Here is a 23,617-nt window from a genome sequence, read left to right as displayed (position 1 = left end):
CAACTATGTTTATAGCAGTACTAAACCTGTTTATCAGTTGAAACTAGTTACACAGATGGCAACTGAACAATACTTAAATTAAGGGAAAGATATTCTGATACAGTGATAGGATATATCAATACAAATTCTAATTGTCATACACACGTGTGATACATGTACTAAGGTTATAAGCTACATCATGTTATTCAGCCATAAATCTGTCATCTATTCAGTGTGTGCCGTCTGATATGTAGAATACGTCATACACATGAGGTTTCACGGGGGGGGGGGGGAGTCACAAATTAAAAAGGCAATTTTGCCATGGCATCATATGGTTTCATCTCAAACTCCAGACATGACTGAATTTCAGAGCCATACACAACTTCGTATTAGATTTTGGCAGTGTTTGAATCACTTGCTTTTTGGTTGTTCAAAAGTGTGCGTTTTGTAGTGCGACACGTACATGTATAACATATTACGTCATTCACTAGCTTTTCAATGTACTGGCCTGTCGTGTATCCCATAATATATGGAATAAACTCCAGGTCCCGTGAGGAGTACGGTGCCCAGAGTACAAAGAACGCTGAATTGACAATGTTAACCTGGTACAAAATTAAACTTCTCCAGCTACATAACAACACATTACATGTTCGACAAGATTTTGTTCAACATGTATCCTATCATATCATGTCCGCCCTACGCCCATTCGACGCCATTTTGTTCCACAAAGTTGATGACAGACTCGTACTCATGGAGGTAGGAAGGACTACAACGACACACATTTCCTACTACGACATCCACCATCAGTATCCATAATTTGTGAGGCACGCCTAACGCACAACATGTTAATAATATGAACGGAACTGCAGGCTGCAAGTTGCATTTTAAATATAGTGTTCGACGGGGCCGGTACAGCTCATCCAATTCACACGTGTCACAGCAAGCGCTGTCTTCAGAGTTTGCGCGCGCATATGGTGCTGATTTTACACAATAAAAATATTGTAAAACGTAAAACGTGTACCAAGTACGTACATAAAATGTAAGTAATACATTACTATACTGTGTATCGTATTGATCGCAGTATATATAGCCTAATCTCACAATTTCTCCATGAAAAATAACTCATCAAAATTCCAGTAACAGTCCTTTTGACTTGCAATTGTTTCGACTACCGTCTTCTTTTTTACTACGGTCGCAGAAAATTTATATCGTATGGCCTGACTACTGGCCGCTCCCGCGAAATTATTTTGTTTGACGCCATCATTAGTGTGCGTCAACGTTGTCGTTTCTTTCGTTTAGTTCCCTTACTTGTACAGCATTCTGATTAAAATCTGATGGGTGGAAGCGGCTAGATGCCTTTTTTTTTTACCTCTATCCCATCGTTTTGTTTTACTGTGGGCGATCGCATTGGTCTGGCGTCAGTGCGATTGCTGAACTTCATTTTCGCAAGTTCAAAATAAGTTTCGAAAATTCTCACTCCTCCAACGATGAAAGCCTCCGTCTGCATTTATTTTTGAGATGTTCATATAAATGTACGCGGGATACAGTGCTGGGTTTACCGTATTGTGTCGGTGTTGTTGTTGTTGATGTGTTGACCATCATCTAAAGAAACAGCTGCACGTTCAGAGGTTGGAACTTCGTAATTAGGGAGCGACCAGTTTCTATGGTCGGGGTGGGCCTGTGACTTCTTGTTCGTGTTGTACCTAAAAATAGTGACAACCCCCCCCCCCCCATTGCGATTTATTCACACAACAACCCCCCCCCCCCGACAAATAAAAAAGACTGAACCCCCCCCCCGACATCTGTTGACAAGAAACTTTCTTCTTGTTCTTGCAAAAGACACTCTAGATTCTCAAACCACAATACAGCACACTGCTGATTATCGAATTTAAATTATGGTGAGCATTTGAACACCTTTTGGAGGCCATTTAGAGTACCATTCGAAGTAAAACACATAGTTATATCATTAAAGTATCACTAATTTTAGGGTTTCAAATGTTTAAATCATTTCAAGTCATATTGACATAAATAATAATAAATAAAGATCAAGTAGAAAGTGAGATGATTTGGGGAAAACATGCACAATATATGGCGGCCAGTTCCCATTTAGAGATAAAAATTCATTAACTTATTTGAAAGTGTGTCTCTATTGGCTATGTTTGTGAGCAATTCAACATGTTCGGGTCAATGGAGGCACATATTTTAGAGTCAGTCCATCCAGTAAATTTCAAGGTATTTTTATACCACATGACCCAATGCAACTAATGGCCTGCAATATTGAGAAGTCGTTTCTAACAAAACTGTTGCTTAAAAGGTGCAATGTTATGACCATGTCACATGCTTGGGATGTATCAAGAGACAAAGAGTTTATGTTATATTTGAAAGTATATTTATAGCCATTGTTTATGGTTTATTGTATGCACATACATTTGTTGTATGGAAATTGAAGTACAACAGGGTGGTTCTTGATATTGTTTAGTTGTTGAAAATAAGGTGACCCCTTCATTCACTTTGTATTGATGACTCCCCCCCCCCCCGATTTACCACCCCCGGCTGTAAAAACTGATCGCTTCCTTACCATATAATGTTCTTATATTGCATCGATCGTAGTGGTGTGACTGCTACAATTTAAATCATGATGCAAATGTGTGAACGTTCAGTTATGGGGAGATCAGAAGGGGTTGTTCTAAACGCTACCCGTTTAATGCGCTTAAATGCGACATTGTGTGATCGTCCCTAAGGCCGGAGTCAGAATTTATGGCGGGGGGGGGCATGGAAAAAGTTGAGGGTTCAAATGGGGGGGGTTTAAAATTCTGATGGTCTGAAAGGGGAGGGGCGAAATATTTTGATCATGATTTGACCCAAAGTAAACCTCAGGAGCTTTCGTTTCCCGAGTAAATTAAAAAAATAATTGTGGCTTCGTACAGTATATTCAGTGATGAGTTAGGTGACACCCATACGAATGTATTTGTGTATGTCTTCTTCTGTCTGTCTGTCTGTCTGTCTGTATGTATGTATGTATGTATGTATGTATGTATGTATGTATGTATGCATGTATGCATGTATGTATGTATGTATGTATGTATCTGTCTCAGTCTGTCTGTGTGTCTGTGTGTATGTCTTCTGTCTGTCTCCATCTCTCTCTCTCTCTCTCTCTCTCTATATATATATATATATATATATATATATATATATATATATATATATATATATATATATATATATATATATATATATCCTTTTCTCGACAGACTTTTTTGAATATTCAAACCTCATGAGCAGCCGTTCACCTTGTACTTTGCCAAATTGTACATTTCATTTACCTACCATACACTTGATTATGTGGCAGTCAATGGGCAAGAAAATGTGTGTCTGCCAAAAATTAATATCTCTGAATAGGTAAGTTAAAGTGTACGTAATACAGTAATACGTTGTATAGAAATACATTGACTCGAGTAAATTTGGGTATTGAAGACAGTTTTCGTTTTCGATAATGTGTATGGTTTGACATTTTATATCATTAAATGGCATCCTACATGTCTTATTTTTAAAACCCTGCTAAGTATCTCAAAGTACAACCCAGTGTGAGACCTTTGCCACATATATATTTGTAAAGAAATTCTTAATGTATGGACGCTGATTCAGAAGTTGATTTCCACTGTTAGTGCGCACCATACTGTACAACTGTGAAGTGGATGGGGGTACTGTATCATTACGCATTAGAATGTGTAGCCGGGAAAGGGGGGGGGGGGGCTAAAACAATTCTTGGGTTTATTTTGGGGGGAGGGGCATGGCATTTTTTGACTGCGAAATTATTTTTGACCAAGACATTTCTCCTTAGCCCCCCCCCCCCCGTCTCCCTGACTCCAGCCTAAGTATGCAATTGACGTTAATGTTCGACTATCAGTGGCATGTATCTAACTGTTTTTCATACTAAAATTTCTCGTTGTGTGTATACATGAAAGTATGCGATATTTATCAGCTGGTATACGTACATGTACAAAATAATTTGATGGCACTCTTTATTGGTACACAGTCTGACGTTTTTCAATGTTCAATCAAAATAAAACCACGGCTAACTAGATTCATCTGTATCCAATCGAGTTGTTCGACGCGACACTGTAAGCTTAAGTTACCTGTCATTTATTACAACCATGGACTTTTAGACATACGATTAATTGAACACACTGTTTGGTGATTACGGTATTATGCATTGTTCTAATGATAATACTGGTGTAACCAGGAACATTGCATATGCAATTTAATCGCTGGCTATCATATCAGTGGAGAGATTATGGCTGACCCAAGGAGGGCAATACTTAAATATCAAACACAGACAATGGGCTAGTGTACATCAAAAGCTTGAGTGTAAAGGTTACTATAATTGATTTGTTTTTTTACAGTTAATGATATCTTTGAAGAGATATAGTTCTAAAGATCACCGTGACCGGTACGTATAAAGGCGCGGACAGTTCGGTTCAGTTCATAGCGTTCACACCCTGGTGAGTGACTGAATGACTACGATCGGCTCTACGCTCCGCAATCCTATCAGTTTAGTCTATTCAGTGAGTATCGTTTGCAGTTATATCAAAGGCATATTTGTTTACAAATAGTTTTTTTGTTTGTTTACGTTCTTTCTTTCTTTCTTTACAAAAGTTTTGTCTTTTTTTTGGTTCACTTATTTGTTGGCCAAAATCAAGCCCCTGTGGTTATATTTAGCATTATATACGAATTTATTATACAACTGTGTCGCCCCTTCAAGTTTGAAAATGGCGATTTGGTGAATATAACATTTTGTAGCAGGTGACGGTAAAGCAGACATAAGTTTTATAGCAAAGGTGCACAATCGCGTTAGGCTCAGAATATTGGAGTCACCTGATCCACATATATACGAAAAGAAAGCGATTTTAATATAGTTTGTTCGCATTCAGCTAATGATAGACACTGTGTATTGAATCAAACTTGAAGTTTTCAGATTGCGCTTTGCAGCTAACATTTTACACGTACACTTATATAGGGCGATTTACTGATAAAACAGTGATTATGTATAGTTTTAAATAGTAGATCCATAACTTAAAATAATCATTTTGACTCGTGTTATACTAACTCATGGTCCACGTGACGCCACAACGAAACGGTGATTCCAAATGTGCCTTTATAAAAGTAACAGATAATCATAATATAAAAAAAGGCTCGATGGGTAGGCTGTGCCACTCAGTCGTGTCTCACTCACAAGACGAGTGCGAATTTGGGGAGACTCCTGGAATAATGACTCGAAAAGTCGGGGACGATACGGAGCCCGCAGGTGCTATGTTTGCCGGGCCTGGGTGACTCTGGGATAGCCTGTGGACTGACTGGGAAAGCCTTGACAGTTCCACAGGAACGTGATATAGAGCGTGCTACATAGCCCTGTCACGTAGTCCCAAACTCGAATGGATCTCTGTAGCATTTGTGTTTGTTTGTGTGTATTTGTCTGCATAACAGAAAATCGCTGGGAGGAATTCCCAGCACAAAAAAAGTGATGAGGGAGGAGAAATCATCCTCTTTTGTGTTTTTACAGGGAGTAAAGTCGGATCAGAGACCTTTTGTTGCCCACCGCCCAAAAAAAGAGAGAAATCCACGGACAACTCCCCAGTCCTGGAAAACTGACATTTCAAATATTTTACTAACGTTAACGACATTAACTTTTAGTGGAAAATATAAATCGAAAAGATTGAAACATACAAAAATATGCAATAACGGGATAATTCAAAACAATTTGCACAAGTAACACGCGTACAGTCTTCTTTTCGACAAAAACTTTATTTACCATTTCCTCATACTCCCTCGACTTATTGTAACCATGTAAATTATCTACTTCCTCATAATATCTTAAATCTGCACCACGTGTTCTAATGTGTTATCTATTCAGGAAACTATAAATACAACTAAATTGGAATGTTTTTTCCTTTAGACACCCAGATATCAGAAAACAAGATATTGAAAAGATAACAGAACATGCATATTCGAGTTCAACTATTTACATGTAAGGAACATTTTCGCCAGCTAAAATATAAATATTACACAAAATTCCCTAAATCACTTAATACAGTTTTGTGATGCAAAGAAATAGTGCGATGGTACATGTAAAGACAAATCCCAGCTGCAGTGGTTTAAAATTATTGCAACCTGTACTAAGGAGTTTTCTAATGATTAGTCAGTTCAAATAGGAAGGCTGTGGCGTGTCAATACGGCTATCGGAATATGCCAGTGATGATATATGAAAGACCGTTTTTCCCATGACGTGCTTGCATATTAATGTAGATACGCTTTTGAAAAGTGACCTCTGCTCCTTGGCATTGTCCTCAATTAGATTTATGTATTAGTAAGGTGTGGCTTGACGAATCATTTTGTTAGTGATATGACAGTTCTCATGTAGTTCTGCTTGTGAATTTCTAATTTTATTGACCTCCATTTCCGCTCTGCTGATCTCCGAAGATTTTTTGCACGATCAATTCGGGGGTGTAGTAATAATGCGTTTCTTTACGGGTGCATTTTTTTCAAGAGTAACAATTTTATTCTGTTACAAAATGACAGTCCCATTCCCATCTGTAGTTCTGATGCACGTACAAATCATCGTCAATGAACAAATATTGGGGGTCGTCAATTCAACAACAAGTTTCCACTACAGTACAGTATAGTATAGTATAGTATAGTATAGTATAGTATAGTATAGTATAGTATAGTATAGTATAGTATAGTATAGGCCTAAAAACGATTGTTTGGTTACGGCTACTGACCCCACCTAGCTTTTCACTGCCGACCCTAAACATGTTTATGTATTCGAGAAAAAATCGCAAAATTGTGAAGTCTAACGAGAAATAATGGATGCGGAAACTGTCATCAACTGAAAACCACAAATAAACTGTTATACAAATATTTAATGGCTGTACATCAGATAGGACATAAACAACACATAGACCATTTGGAAAACAATGGAAAACCTGAACTAGACACTCAAAAAAAAATTATAATAAAAAAATCTACTTATTGTACATACTCTAAAATTGAGCGTAATCGGAACCACATAATTTTTTTATTAGGCCTTATGAACTATACATTTACTTTGACGAAACTGTTCATAATGTCTTTTGTTTGTCTCTGTAGTAAATGTATTGAGGCGATGGAACTGTTACCATGGCTATTCATGTGTTTAATCTTCATCCAAGAACAGTCGTCTGCGAATGCAGGTATGTTCTAAATATGGTGATTTTGAAATAGTTTACAAATAATTGACAATCGTCTATACTTTTTTGAATTTCGAATCTGACTGAAATTAAACTTGCGCCATCTTCATTACTGTAGTTTTATGTAGTCGAATAGTTCCATGATGTAATCGAACTTTGCCTTAGGCAGTGATGGGGCGTTTGAAAAAAAAACTAAAAAAAACACCGTACAATTACCTTTAGTGCAAGGTGGTACAAAGACACATTGCTATGCTAATTTAGTTAAACCAATCACATGATTGTCATATTTCACTATATGTTACAGATTGCTATCCTGGCTGGAAATACCGAGCTCCATATTGCTATTACTTTTCAAGTGGTACACGATCATGGACCAGTGCCGAAAAATATTGTAGAGATAATTATGCAGATCTTGCAAGCGTACACAGTACAAGTGAAAATGTAAGATATAAGTAATCAACAATAAATTGTAATGTTTTCATTCGTGCTTTTCATTTAGCATCCATCGCGAGACAACGAATTTCGTTTCTTCAAAACATATTAATTTGCTATGATGCATAACGTTACCATGTATTAATTTGAATAAAATTTCCAATACTTTTTTTTGTTCAGCCAAGGAAAATATGTGTGACCTAAGGGACCATCGACTCGTAGGGACAAAGCACTTAGTACACACGTAACTGGTGGAGATAGATATAGAGTTATATTATAATTATACCAACAAACGTAATTTATGCTAAACTAGGATTAATAATGGCGATTTGGAACGTTTTTGCTTACATCCAAATCGCTAATATTAATCCATTTTTTCCGACCACACAGACCTTAATGACATTGACACAACGACTACGTAGAACGACCAATCAAAGCATAAAACCAATTATATGGTTTGGTTGATCGCTTTCTGTTTTGCTGGCGTGTGGCTTGGTTTTTACTTAGTTACACCTTTGTCATCTCTGTAGAACTGGATACGTGACCAAATATCAGAACAGTCTTGGATAGGTCTCCATTGTAGAGGCTGTGGAACTGTTGGCCGTAGCTTTACATGGAATGATGGATCCTCAGTTACTTACACGTAAGTCTTTCAACCAAGATATTTTAATTTCTTTTCATATAAAGTGTATCATGGACACACAACTACTAAATTTGTATATACGCTGCACTACGTACTTCTGGTTGAACGGTAATTTCATACAATATATTTTAGAGTTGAACCAGTGCATTCTAGTTATAACTGAATTATTATCAACACCTCAAACGTTGTGTCACAATATCCTCTTACAAAAAGGTGGCGAACGTTTAATATAATAAACTCTGTGATAAGGCAAACATGTGGCGCCAATGAAGGTAGCGATATATTATGGGATATCGATGCGTATGCCCTTTGGCCGATAATGTGTCATGTAATACAATTAATGTTCGCATCCAATAATAATTTTAATTTTATTAACAACGTAAATGTTATTCTCAACCCAAACAAGAAACTACAATATCATCAAGTATAAAATTGGAGTCATTTACCATACAACACTACACGATTATCGCAAACGAACAGATACGGCAATGTATTTTTTAAAACAGCGCCAATGGCGTTGTAGCACAACAACAGTTTAAAAAAAAATATTTATCCACATGCTGATCGGTATACTGTGTTCATTTACTGATCCAGACAGTTCGCTATCCAGCCCTGTTGTTATCTTTACAATATACGCGATCATTTGGCTGTCACTATGGGCGTGATCATGTTGCTAGACATATTTGCATACATTTTTTGAATGACCATTCACTTGTCTATGAATACCTGATGTGATCTTTGCGATATACATTATCATATGGCTGTTTCTATACGCGTCGTCTTGTTGCTAAGTATATTTGCATACATTATCAGTCGGCGTAATTTATCACTTGTTGTGACACTTATGACCTCTCTATCTAATGATATAGAAAAACATGACCTCATGTGTCTTCCTGTTTGATTAGATTTATGTTTTGTTTATTTGAAACGAGAGATTTACAACTTTTGCCCGGTAACACTATCGGGCATGTAAATACATTACCGTGATTATATTTTCAAGAAATTCGTTTTAGAACTGAACTCGATTCGGGATAGCTGTTTCCTCATTGAAACAACTCTACTCTAAGAAATTCAACATGCTGACAAACAATGTATGCACGTAGTGTTGAATACGTGGACGCTCTCGCTCCGATCTCCTAGAAATTTACACTTTCCCGAGAAAACGCGCACCATTGCTCACCATTGTCCGACTAAATAAAATTTAACGTTATTTACCGTGATCGCCATAGTTGTACATTACCCATGGTAAGACAGAGAACCCCTTATAGTGTTAAAGTACTCCTCCATTCTAATTTTAAAGGCCACAACAGCTTTGGCTTAGATGATGTGCTCTGGCAAATTGTTCCATTAAGATATGACGCGCTGTGAGAAGAAATATTTCCTGATATCCGATTTTAGCAAGTTTTAGTGAGTGTCATCTTGTTATGTTGCTTTGGTGATGCTTGATCAAAAGTCATGAAGATGTTGTTTTTTTATTTATATACTTTTTTTGTACTCGGCCGACTTATCCATACTTTTCATGGAAAAAAGAGAAACATTAAAAAAAGGGTTACCTTTAAACACATACCAACCTTGGCGAGATCCATATTTATCAGGGCGAATAAATAATTGTTGTGGGTTTTTTCGCGATTTATTTCTCGGCTTTATAATGTTATTCTTGTTTTCTCGACATCTCAAGTTCATAAAGTTTTAAAAAAATATTACATATTACCATCAAAACGATCGTTTTGCCCAATTCCTACCGTTATCATAGTCTCATTAGAGTTTACCGACTTTGAATTAATTAGCGCACAGCTAATCCTAGAACAAACTGGTTGGTTATTTGCCAAATTAACATATTTCCATAACACATCATCATGTTTTAATGTGTAATAACACAGTACCCCCCCCCCCCCAGCTCTACTTCCAGGTTGTAGAGTATGGTGCAGCATAACAATGAGGGATTCCTTTACAAATATATGTGGGCTTTGCGAAACAGGTCTCAGATTGGGCTGTACTTTGAGATACTTAGTCAGCAGGGTTTTATCTTTCAATCTTAATTCTGGGCAGAAACATCACCCCCTATGATAGCTAGCAGTGCGGGAGGGGTTCCCCCTCCCACATAAAGCAATTTTTAAAAAATAAGGCCATGTAGGAGGCCATTTAATGGCAAAACATTTCAAACCATACACATCGAAAACCATAGAGTACTTGAAAATTGTCTTCAATACCACAATTTTACTCGAGTCAATATATTATTATACAACTGTATGGCCATATTAGGGGAGAACCATTTAATTTCTGGGGGTGAGGGTGGTTGGGGGATTGTTTTGGGGGAAAATCTGTCACCAGGTAATTAAAGGAGAAAAAAATTGTTCCAACAGACAGAAACAAAATAGAATTGTTGCGATGTGCTGAAATCAGCAAAATTTGGGAATCCGATTCTCTCATTTTCTCTGGAGAAACACAATATTTTCAATATTTGTGAGCAAGCCCTATGTTTTTCCCCAACATTTATGATATAAGGCTGCCTTCACAAGATACTAGATACGTATGCAACATATTTTCACTACACATGCAAGACAATTTCTTCCGGCTCCTGGTACTATTATGATGGTTTAAAGGAAAGCAACTCAGAGGGGTCAGGAGTACAGCACTCCCCAGATCAGTCAGCTCCTCGTGGATTTTTTACCAGCTATCTCTTGTACACAAAATTTAAATAGTAGAAGCATGGATTGTAAACTGCTACTTATTGCTACTTACAAAGAACAAGTTAGTTGTGAATCCGTGACATGTAGGTATAGTTATGAACCGCACTTTACAAATTGGTAACAGAGAAAAAAATTGCATTGTTCTGCATAAGGAAAAAATAATTTGATGCAGAACTAAAAAAAATAATTGCTGTCACAGTGATAGGAAAAAAATGTTCTGCCATACATTCCCACTGCCACCCCCACCCCCGAAATCAAATGGTTTTCCCTTACCCACGCTTTAACTTGCTCATTCAGAGATATTTTGGTAGACACACATTTGGTTGGCTATTGACTGCCTCATAATTATTTGTATGGTAGGTAAATGAAGTGTACTGTTTTGCAAAGTACAAGGTAAAAGGCTGCTACTGGGGTTTGATTGTTCAAAATAAGCCGAGAGAGAGAGAGAGAGAGAGAGAGAGAGAGAGAGAGAGAGAGAGAGAGAGAGAGAGAGAGAGAGAGAGAGAGAGAGAGAGAGAGAGAGAGAGAGAGAGAGAGAGAGATACAGATACACAAATACATTTGCATGGCTGTCACCCAACATTGAACGCAATAACCTACATAAAGACCACCATACAAATAAAAGCATAAACAGAGGAATACACTATGTATTAATCAGAATAATTCAATGGACGTAAACAAAATATAGGTGGGGTGGGTGGTCCAACGAATCATGGGATGATAATGTGTGTCCTATATTATCTGAGACAAAATATGATTATGTAATCAATCGCAATATTAGTGCTAAACCCAACTGTACGTTACATTGGCCTTTACTTGCACAAGACAGTGCATGACAACTGGTAACTACACTCATGGCTGGAGCAGACGCAGGAGTAGTCCTGCTTGCATACGGAGTAAGTCGTCCCTTCCTTTAGGGTCATGTCAGTAATATCTAGACCCATGCACCGTCTATCTGCAACCAGGACTAACACAGGTGGTGTTGCCGAAGATACACGCAACGATCATGACTGGTGCTCGAGAGGGGGGGGGGGGCGTTCTGTAGACAAAACGCTCGCGGACGTTTCAAAACGTTTTGTTCCCGAACGGCTAAATGTCAAAGTTTTCGCGGGCGACCCCGGACGAAGGAAGGCGGAAGAGTGAGGGGACTCACCAAAAAGCCAAGAGGGCGTCCAAGAATTCTCACTTCATCGGCGAACTTAAGTTTTGTGTAGGATTACTTAGTGCACATTAATTTTGATTCAGCAATGCAAAAATGTTCATAGAATTGGTCATTTACAATTGGCAACGGTATTTAGAAATACAAATACCCGTCAGCATAATGGTGCGATCGATTTGATATACATTGAGCAATGCACGATAAACTTGAGGGTCAGGTCACAGGTCAAAGATCACGTTGTTAGGGTAAGAATAGTGTATGCATAAATAACAATGTTGCTGAATGTAACAAAATGCAACAATCTTCTCTTTGAATGTGCCGCAATCTTTTATTTTTCACGCGCAACATGCATAATATTGTTCGAAACAGGGCCAGGGCGCCCTGGCCAAACAATGACAAAACGTTTTGACTACCGAACGCGCCCCATATCTGGTGTATTACAGTCTGTCGGATTAGTCTGTACTGCCTAACTTGCTTCATATTAATACTTGCATTATGCAATGCAATTTGACAAAAAGTCACCGCATATCATGTCATCATCTCATCATCACATTTTTACACCTAATTTGCATATCACTGATGAGATCATTATATGCTTAATATTTTTCATCTGCTCACCCCCAAATGCATCCCCATTAAATTTCAGCCTAATCTGCTTAGTAATTTTGGAATTAAAGATTTCTTACCACTAAACCATGCCTATAGTACCACTGAACCTTATCAGTTCAGTTGTGCTAAAAATATATTGTCAATGAATAGAAACTGGGGGTCTGGACAACCTGACAATGCTGGTGGACAATTTGGAGAAGACGAGGATTGTGTTAATATTGATAATGGTAATAATATTGGGAGATGGTATGACAACAGATGCTCAGGATTCAAACGATTTGTATGTAAAATGGATAAACGTAAGTGAAGCATTTTATGATACCATACATAGATATTCATATCCATAGATCTGGGCAGATAATATATTAAACAAACAACATAATTGAAACAATGCTACGTATTCATTCTCAAAGTTTGAAATTCACGTTTTCGCATCAGCGCTGTCGGGTCTAGATAATGGTAGAGAAAACCAAGATGTGGAAATTGTATTGTTGATGCCGCTGCAACATAGCTTTATATAAATGCAGGTGGCTGTGTCACTGTGAATATTTCGAGGTCATGCCCTTCCCCTTTAAACGCCATCATCAACTTGAATGTGAATCTGGGGTGGCTAATTACACTCTATGTCATAAAAGCTTAACATTTGAGTGTTTGAGACACACACAATCCTGGTCATAAGAGCTTAGCATTTGGTGATTTTCTGCAACAATTTAAAACAGAACGCATCAAACGGCCGTCAACACTGATTGACAGTAAAGACAGTCTTCACGATGGTGACGGTCACCAACACCATACAATTCTAACTCTCCGGCACCCCGGCAATGGCAGTCCATGGATCATGGATGAATATCCATGCTTGTTAGCGAAATTTCATATGTACCCCTTTTCCAGGAACATTTCAATGAAAAAGACCCCCTTCTTTTTTTAGTGAATCGTGGAGAACATCACTGCAAAAAAACCTTAACTTCCTTCCGAAATCCGGGAGGTTTTACTGTCAAGGACACCTAATCCGTACACTGCACATGGTCCTGGATTATGGGACCTTCCTCCCTGAAGCGTCATCGGGGAAGTTTCCGAGCAAGAGCGAGAGAATAGAAAAGGGGCATCCTACCCATATTCTCGAAGGGTGATCAGAAAAAGAACCCCCTTTTTACGATTCCATGGACCTAGGTGACCGACGAAAAACACCCCCTTTCCGTGAAATTTCTAACAAGCATGTGTACCCGCTTTGTGTGGGACTGCCACCACCGGGGTGCATTAAACTAAGTGAACTAACCCACTCTCTACGTTGTTGCGTGTTATTAGACATACAAGAACACTCGTAAGTTCTATATATCACGACTCTTTTTCTAGTACAAGTGCTTACAAACGTCGATAATTCTACACAAATGGCTTCAATTCGTATGATGATCTCGATTAGGCGTAATAAAAAAAAATTGTGTGGTTCCGGTGACATTCAATTTTAGAATAGGTGAAGGTAGGGTCGATTTTTTATTTTATTCTTTTTTAAAATATGTTGTTTTCATATGTGACTAGTTCAGGCAGTTTTGTTTTTCATTGTTTTCCATATGGTCTCTGTGTTTTTTGTTTCTTCTCATCAGATGTACATTACACTCATTACAGATTGGAGGAAGAATTTTATATTGTTTTTTGATGTAAGTTTCTTGTGAGACAATTTTCGTGATGCTATCATTTTTTTTCTCTCGAATATGTAAAAAAACAAAGTGTAGGGTTGACATGAAAAATTAGATGAATTTTTTTTAGACCTTACCAGATATGGACCAATATTCCATCCCTTGGTACCTGTAAGTACAAAGTATGAGAACGACAAAGGTATTGCCATAACGCTAGCGCTATCACAATCATGTCTGATAGACAAATATCTCTGTGAAACATCCATTGGACCGCAAAATTTGATGTAGAAACTGGACGTACATACTGTACGAAAAGACACAGCGAGAGAGGCGTTTAAAAAGGAGACATGTGAAATATGAGTGGAAAGCGGGATGGATGGTCACCGAAAACACTGTCGCGTAGACGTCTACTGACTGCTCGAGCGCTCTCTTCCACATTGAAAGCGGCATCTTCTGATGTTCATAAATGCTTAGCAATTGAGAGTTAATGTCAACAATTTACTCTGTTCAATAAACCAGAAGTTTGTGCGTGTTAGACACAACACAAAACTGTAACAGTGTGTAAAGCAGGATGCTTTGAAGAAGTTGCCTCCGACCAACGCATCTTTTGATGTGTTCTGTTTTCTTCTGTAAGGAGGAAATATATTAGGGCTGAAATGTCTGTGTGTGTGTGTCTGTCTGTCTATCTGTCCGTCTGTGTCATTGTTTTCTCCAAAACTGCTATCTCAATCCAAACGTTCCGTTGAGTAATGGCAAGAACTGATTAGGTTTTGGTAAAAACCATGAATATTAATGAGCAATTTGTGTAATTAATCGATCGATTATCTGGTCGCACACACGCTTCATTTCGAAAGTGCGCCACCAACATCAATGTAAGGTAAATCAGGAAGCTACGATACAGATACAGCTGTTGTTCTACACTGAGAAAGACTCTGTTATCAGGGATTTTAAGTGTTTGTATTGATATTTTCGTTGAATCTGAAGATCATTACATCAAAGCAAGGATGGTGAGCACTGAAAATACCCATCATCTGTAAGCTTTATTGCATAAATATAGTCACAATCGTCTGCTCACTTCACACCTTTCATGCATGTATACAATTTGGAGCAGATGGTGCGTCTGTCAATCTCGATCGAAACAAGAATGTATACACTTTACCCAGGGACGAAGTAATAATACTATATCACTTCACTGTATTAAAGTTGTTCAACTGTTCATGAAGTATGTAAACTTTCTGATGCGTAATAGCAATGTTATGCTGGTTTCAATTTCGTTTATTATTTGCCATGGAAACGAGTGTACATATCCCGGGTATGAATGGGATCATGAAAGCCTAGTGCAGTCGAGGATGGCAAGCTTTCCTAGCATTTGAACAATGTTTTTGACAACTAACTTTCACTGGGACTTGAAAAAATCACAGATGTAGAGCTAAATTTCTTGCATAAATCATGAAATTGCAAGACTACCCTTACGGAAGGCATTCAGTTTATATCTAGTTTAGAGTAAATTGTAGCATAAAACGTCAAATGCTAAGCTCTTATGACCAGGATTCAGTGTGTGTCTCAAACAAGGATTGTGTGTGTGTCTAATAAGAATTGTGTGTGTCTCAAACACCCAAATGGTAAGCTTTTATGACAAGAGTAATAATGAATATAACTTTGTATTACAGCGGATATAGGTACAGGTTGTAAAGATGGATGGGAGTACCGGTCGTCAAACTCATACTGCTATTACTTTTCAAGTACGACGAAGACTTGGACCAGTGCACGAGACGATTGTCGTGGTAGAGAGGATCACACTGATCTTGCAAGCATACATAGCTCTGGTGAAAATGTAAGAATACACAATTTTGTTGGTATAATTCTGAAAGAAGGGATGATTTTACCAATGTATAAAACACACGATAGGGTAAACATTGAAATGCTGCTGCTGAAGTATTGAAAAAAATTCACAAAATGTACATTACGTTCATTCATTTGTTGAACACAATCATTTTTAAAAATGAATATCCTACATTTCATTCGTGTACAATATCTAAATGTTGTTTATTTTACATCAGACCTTCATCCATGGCTATATTCAAGATCGATCATGGATAGGCCTCAATGACAGGTCAACCGAAGCATTTGTTTGGAGTGATGGCACAAGTGTCACTTACACGTAAGTACCAAGAAAATTGGTATGAGAAAGCGATAGCATAGTTAATAGTCCGTGGGCCAGAGGGGGTTACCGTGCACCCCCCCCCCCACAAACCTCCGACATAGGTATTTTTTGTTCATTGGAGTCTACTGAAAGAGAAACAAAATGTTAACAGTGAAAATTTTGGGATGCACTATCTGTTTGGCCTCAATTTCAAATTACATGTGCGTCCCGGAATGGCGTCAAAAGGTTGAGGGTAGGGGTAACATCATTAATAACCCTCAAAATATTCAATGTTAACCTACTTTTTCTTGTTCAGCTCATTCAACTGAATAAAGAAACACCCCTTATGTGTATCAGATCATGTTATTTAAAAAAAGAATGGAAAGTTTATGCTTAATTTTTCGGAAAAATGTTGATTTTTCAAAAATCGACAACTTAAAGCCTCCAAAAATTTTATTTCTTGGCATATGTATGGCAAACATTATATCATTAGAAAGGAAATTTCCTACGCTTTCCAAATATATAATGGATAATAAAGTCTGTGCTTTCATGTGTCATATGGAAGACAATGTGTTACCCCTACCCTCAACCTTTTGATGCCATTCCGGGACGCACATGTAATTGGAAATTGAGGCCAAACAGGTAGTGCATTCCAAAATTTTCACTGTTAACATTTTGTTTCTCATTCAGTAGACTCCAATGAACAAAAAAATACCTATGTCGGAGGTTTGTGCACGGTAACCCCCTCTGGCCCACGGACTACAAGCAATGACATTTGGGGTGAGTATATACGATATACGGGTAATTATTTGTTATAGCAATTAACGCCTTGACAAATACTAATAAATCTGCCAACATATTAAATATTTACACAGTACTCCTAGGGGATGGTATGTCCCTTAATGTTGACCACTTGATTCCAACATAAGCACTCGCTGACGCTCCTGTGTATATATTGTATGGTAAAAACAATTGGGGTATACCATCCCCAGCGGTTGATTTTTATTATACCGGTATATTGCATTATCAATGAGTGATGCCAATGACACTCGCACAATTCTGCAATGTAAGTGTTCAGTTTTGTAAAATATTTATCAACACTCCAATCGATCTCTGCTATTACCTACACAATATGCCCCATCATTTTGCTGTTGCTATGTAGGTGCGGTATTGCCGTTACTGGGTGCATATATGCCATGTTTGAATGTTTGCACACTTTTCAACCACCCCCGTTGTTACATTGTCTTGTGCGTGTGGTCTTGTTGCTACGTACTTTTGTTCCACTCTTTGGATAATACAATACTTTATCGTTGCAAGATGCACAATCATTTGGCTAATACTATGGATCGTGTCTTGTTGCATATATTTCTCGAATGTTTATTCACCTGCCAACCCAACAGAATTGTTATATTTGCTTAATATACTGACATTTAGTCGTTGCGAAGGATCTGGTTTTGTTTGGACTATATAACATTATCACATAATGCACCCAGACCAACTTCCTTGATGTTCAAATTCTTGAAGTACTTCCACTACATTGCTACATTTAGGCGATTTCCTACTCCTTTCGAAATAGTAAATGGAATTAGAGGTTTCACTTTTTTCTTTTCAATATAACACATTAACGCGGCAACACTGGATTATACAATTGCATATTTATATCATATTTATCTCTTTGATTTGTATTTGAATGTAACCTTTTATTTTATCGTTTAGTCAAAATGAGAAATCCTTTAAATTTTCCCGAATAAAGTAACAGCAAAATAAAGTTAAAGAATTATATTTCTGAGTCTCATGATCAGTCTCATAGTAGGCTAAGAATAACAGTCTTTATAATTAATGTTTATATTTTAATACAGTAGTAATCCTCATAGGTGAAACTGTTGACAATATTTGGGCATGTGCATTGCACAGTGATACTGATACGATCCATAAACAATGAGTGTGCATTTCTCTAATGACAGGAATTGGGCAAATGGACAACCTGACAATGGTGGTATAGGACCTTTTGGTAATGACGAAGATTGCGTAGAAATGTATATCGATGGCAGTGATGCAAAGAAGTGGAATGATATGACATGTGGATCGAGTTTTAGATTTGTTTGTAAACGTGAGCGAGGTAATACATGGCAAGTCTACTATGTTCAAAATCAAAAATAAAACTTTCTTTGGAAAACCCGATTTTAACTGAATGCCTAACGTAAGGACACACCCTTAGATTTTTGGGCCTACACACATTGTTGGAATGCCATACAGCCTAGTTACCTAAATCATTAATTATGCAAATTATTCTTTAAAGCTGTAAGCTATATCAACAAAATGTATAGGTAATACCTGCTTTGTTATGGTTAACATTATGTACTAAATGATATTGAAAATGAAATATGCATTCTTAAGATGTATCCTAATTACAGAAACTCATCAATTATGCAAATTATTCATTAACACTGTAAGGTACATCAGCAACTTTTATAGGGCAAATGTGTTTTCTAATGGTTAACATATGTACTGAATTATATTGAAATTGAAGTATGCAGTCTTAAGATATTGCTTAATTAGTTGGTTTCATTGATATGCAAATTTCCCTAATTAACATGAACAGATCTCGCTCAAAAAACTAAACGAGTCTAGCCATTACCCCAAACATTACAGACAGACAGACAGACAGACAGACAGACACATACACACAGACGGACATATGGCAGACACACAGACAGACCTCCCCCTTTTAATACCTCCCGTACCCTTACAGAAGGTAAAATCTGCATAAATAACTACATCAAATACGTATGATTTGTTATGGCTAAGGGATGTACCAAGTTATGTGAAATGTAAAGTTTACATTCTTATGAAATGACCTAATTACCGAAATTGTTAATTATGCAAATTAGTCATTAAAATTAAAAACTACATAATTAGTCTTTAGAGGATATGTGAACTGCTTCTAATCAATCCGTAATAATTTGGTACCAATAACTTCTGAAAGTATACCTTGTACTCTAAAAATGCATACTCACAAGCAGATCAAATCCAAACAAATTGCATATGATGTTTCTCAACTAATTGAAGTGTGGCAATTTATGATAAGCAATTGAAAATAAATAATTAATAAGAAAAAGTTCCCTTTGATTGCATGCTTATTTATTCGAGCATCCTCTTCAAATTTCCTTTAGATGCTAGATGCCACTCGTCCCAATGCAACAATGGTGGAACTTGTGATGATTGCTGGGATGGAAGCTGTAGTGGTCAATACCAATGTATTTGCCCAGATGGGTATGATGGAGACAACTGTGAACTCGGTAAGAATAAAGTTTAAATGCATTCCTCGTGAGAAATTATACATGTAGAGATTTCTAAAATTGTTATATGCGCGTTCTTGGAACACAATTTAGGAATATATATTTGCATGAAATATGTCACATTCTCCTTTAACTACAGTGCAAATCGATTACGGGCTCCTTGAGGTCAATGTCACATCACAACTTTGGACACTTTGCGATGCCCCGTGGAGTCCCTGTTCAATACATATTCGGACATACCCTTACAATTTTTGGATATTTTGCATGGAGATTGTGACTGTGAGCGTTGTATATTAGGTCTTGGTTGACCAGGAATTCACTTGGACGTTAAAGTACTACTCTGATATTGTCATAATTGTGTTGACAGCCTCAATTGAAGACTGTAACTTTTTATTTATTTTGTACTCTCCATATAAATTAGGTATTGCTCTCTCTTAATTCAAAACTATAATTGGCATATTGTTCTCTGTTATATAACATTTTATAACGGAGACTGACATTCAAGTAAGGCTCACAAGTAGCTACATGTTAAGTCGCATTGAACGGTTCGGACCCTTAACCTTGTCAATACGTTACTGTAGTTTCAATGGCGCACGAAGACAACAATTCAATCAATCAATCAGTCAGTCAGTCAGTCACTCAGTCAGTCAGTCAGTCAGTCAATAAAACAAACAAACAAATTGAATACCTTTATCTCTTCTTTTAAATAGAAGTGAAATGTGTATCAGATCCATGTTACAATGGTGGGATTTGTAATGAATGCTGGTATGGACACTGTAGTGGTGACTACGAATGTATTTGTCAAGATGAATTTTATGGTCCACAGTGTGAAATCCGTTAAGTATTTTACACATATTACTTGTTTCAGTGTAAAGTGCATTTGTTTGTAAGTTAAATGTCTGTAAATCAGTGTCTAGAATGTGCATTACAACGTAACTTTATATACCGTAACGCTAGTTCTAAATTGTCATTGCTGTTATAAACACTTTCAATCGCTGTCGAAAACTGCAAAATTATGAAGGTGACTAACTCTTTTCGTCACCTGATTGCGAACGTTAATTCTTGAATTTTGCTTACGTTTTGCTACCATTTCCTATTCTTAGTCCGGTTAATATTCTATGCCATATCGGTAAGCATCTACATTCAGATACATAGTGTTGAATCCTTGTAAAAGATATCCGTCTAGGAATTTGCATTACAGTAATTTAAACACGCTTTTCATTTACTAGGAGTTCTTTTATGTTCCCCTTATCCTGGATACAAAGTTCTGGAAGGAGACGAAGTCTCGTTTCACTGTTCCACAGGCACAACTGGACTTGATGAGTCATCAGCCAAGCTTTGCTGGTTCATGAACAGCACTCTTCTAACCTGCAATGATGGATCGTCATCTCACTGGACGACGTCTGTCAACAGACATGACAGTACTGTGAAGTTCAATTGTGCATTGCAGGATAACACTCTGTCGCCAACTCCATGGATGACTGGACCAACATGTTTGGAAGAAATAACTATCGATGTCCTTTGTAAGTATCGTAATACGCATATCGATTCTAGTTTTTTTCTTAATTTACGTTTGTGACATAACTGTTTTTTCATTGTCCAATAAGGATTACACAAGTCATGTACTACGTGGTAAATTCTCTCAAAACGTTTTTTTCTATTCTCTATACTGTAGATTCTCCTGAATTTATCGATTCACATGATGACGTGTATGCTTATGAAGAATCGACTGCATACTTAAACTGTACCGTAGATTCAAACCCTCTATCCAGCATAACATGGTATGACAGCAAAGGCAATATGATAAATGGCACTGAACCCAATACTTGCATAGCAAACCGTGTCACCGAGAATAACATAATGTCAACCTCCTTGAAAATTTCCCCTGTGACAGTTAATGATGAAGGAATATATTTTTGTGTTGCTTCCAACGACGTTCCTCCGACCATTTCATATAGCACATCGCTTACAGTGATACCAGGTATGTATATATTATACATGTACGTGTAGCAATACCTTGATACAACACACACGAGAAACGTTGGTCGTATTTTCAGGTATATATTTTCAAAAATACAATCCCATCTATATTGGTGACTTCTTTCTTAAAATAAACTAGCACCTCAGATTATACAAGCCCAACTGCTAGTGCTTGCAGAGACTCTTTCCATGTGGTATATAAGATAGTGGCTAGTTACCAGGCTAGGGCCACAACCAAAAACGTCATTTTACTTTGTTTATGCATAAACACATGTGAGCACATTGCAAATTCACTTATTTCACACATTCTTTTAGAACCTTTATTGCCCAATAGTTTATTTGCGTTCACACTTATCAGCAGCATATTATTCTTAATCGGGAATCACATAGCGCGTACACAGCACCTAGATCTTGTTGAACGCAAATTGGATGCAATCGGTAGCCATAACATCTTCAGTAAACGTGTGTATACTCTAGATCATCATCTACTGTTACATAATGTAGTATCATCAAATTTTAAAGTATTGTGTTGTCATCGATTTTCTTCTTGTTGTGTCATTGGTAAATTGTTGTTGCTGCTTCGATAAGGACATCCTACCGAGAGTAATGTTATAGAACGAATGAAAGTACCTGGAGGATTGCAAACATTTAGCTTACATCGAATTCCACGTGTCAATAACGATTTCTACATTCATTGTACATATATAGTAGCCAGATGTGAATCTCACCCGTGCTATAATGGTGGATCATGCAAAGAATGCTGGTATGGACACTGTACAGATGACTACGAATGTATTTGTCAAGTCGGATTCTATGGACACCAATGTGAAATCCGTAAGTATATCTGTATACTCTTGTTCATCTATATTGCTTATAATATATAATGTGTGCACTTTAATCGATGATGTTATATTTTATAAGGAATAACATGCATGGTTGCCTTTGAGAATCAAGTCAAAAATATTTATAAGCTTCTAGAATAGTAATCTCTGTTTCAAAGTTTGTATTTATCACTTAACAATTTACCTCCTTTGTTTTTAATCAGGAGATCTTCAGTGTGCCCCTCATCCCGGTTTCAAAGCAATAGAAGGAGATGACATCACATTCTATTGTTTCTTACCTACTACCACTGATGTCTCTGCATCAAAATTGTGCTGGTGGAAGAACAACCAATTGTTATCATGTAACCAAAGTTCAACTGTTCATTCCTGGACAGTGTCTGTGAGCAGACTGGACAGGAATGTAACGTTTAATTGTTTGATGGTGAATGGAACAACTGGAACCACTTGGGTACCAGGGCCGACATGTCAAGATGAAATAACAATTGATGTACAATGTGAGTAGATAACATACTCTTATAAGGGATTCTATTCAATAGGGAACTTGCAATCCAGACTGAGCATGCTCAGACACAAAGGACTATGGGATTATCTGTGGTTATCGTAATACCTAATCAGGAGTTACTGATAAAATTAACCTCCCACAATTATCAGGGTCACTGTGAATTGATCATTTGCGGTTACAAACAATGTATCATTGTTTACAATACTAATAGATTAGTATTTATTATCACTTTTCCCATGATGCAACATTCAACATGGTGGGTTTGCAAGTTCCCTATTCTATTATATTATATTTATAGTTATTGAAGTACATTGCTCACACTGCAGACTTTGTTTTATACCTTTCCATGTTGTCTTTGAAGATTCACCAGAAGTTGAAGATGGAGATGACGAAGTGTCTGTCTTAGAGGGGTCGCCAGTGTATTTCAATTGTTCTGTAGAGTCTATTCCAATATCAAGTATTCGATGGTATGACATCAG

Source organism: Glandiceps talaboti, chromosome 6 (assembly GCF_964340395.1).
Source record: "Glandiceps talaboti chromosome 6, keGlaTala1.1, whole genome shotgun sequence".
NCBI classification, from domain to species: Eukaryota; Metazoa; Hemichordata; class Enteropneusta; family Spengelidae; genus Glandiceps; species Glandiceps talaboti.
Note: the sequence above shows the minus strand (reverse complement) of the source record.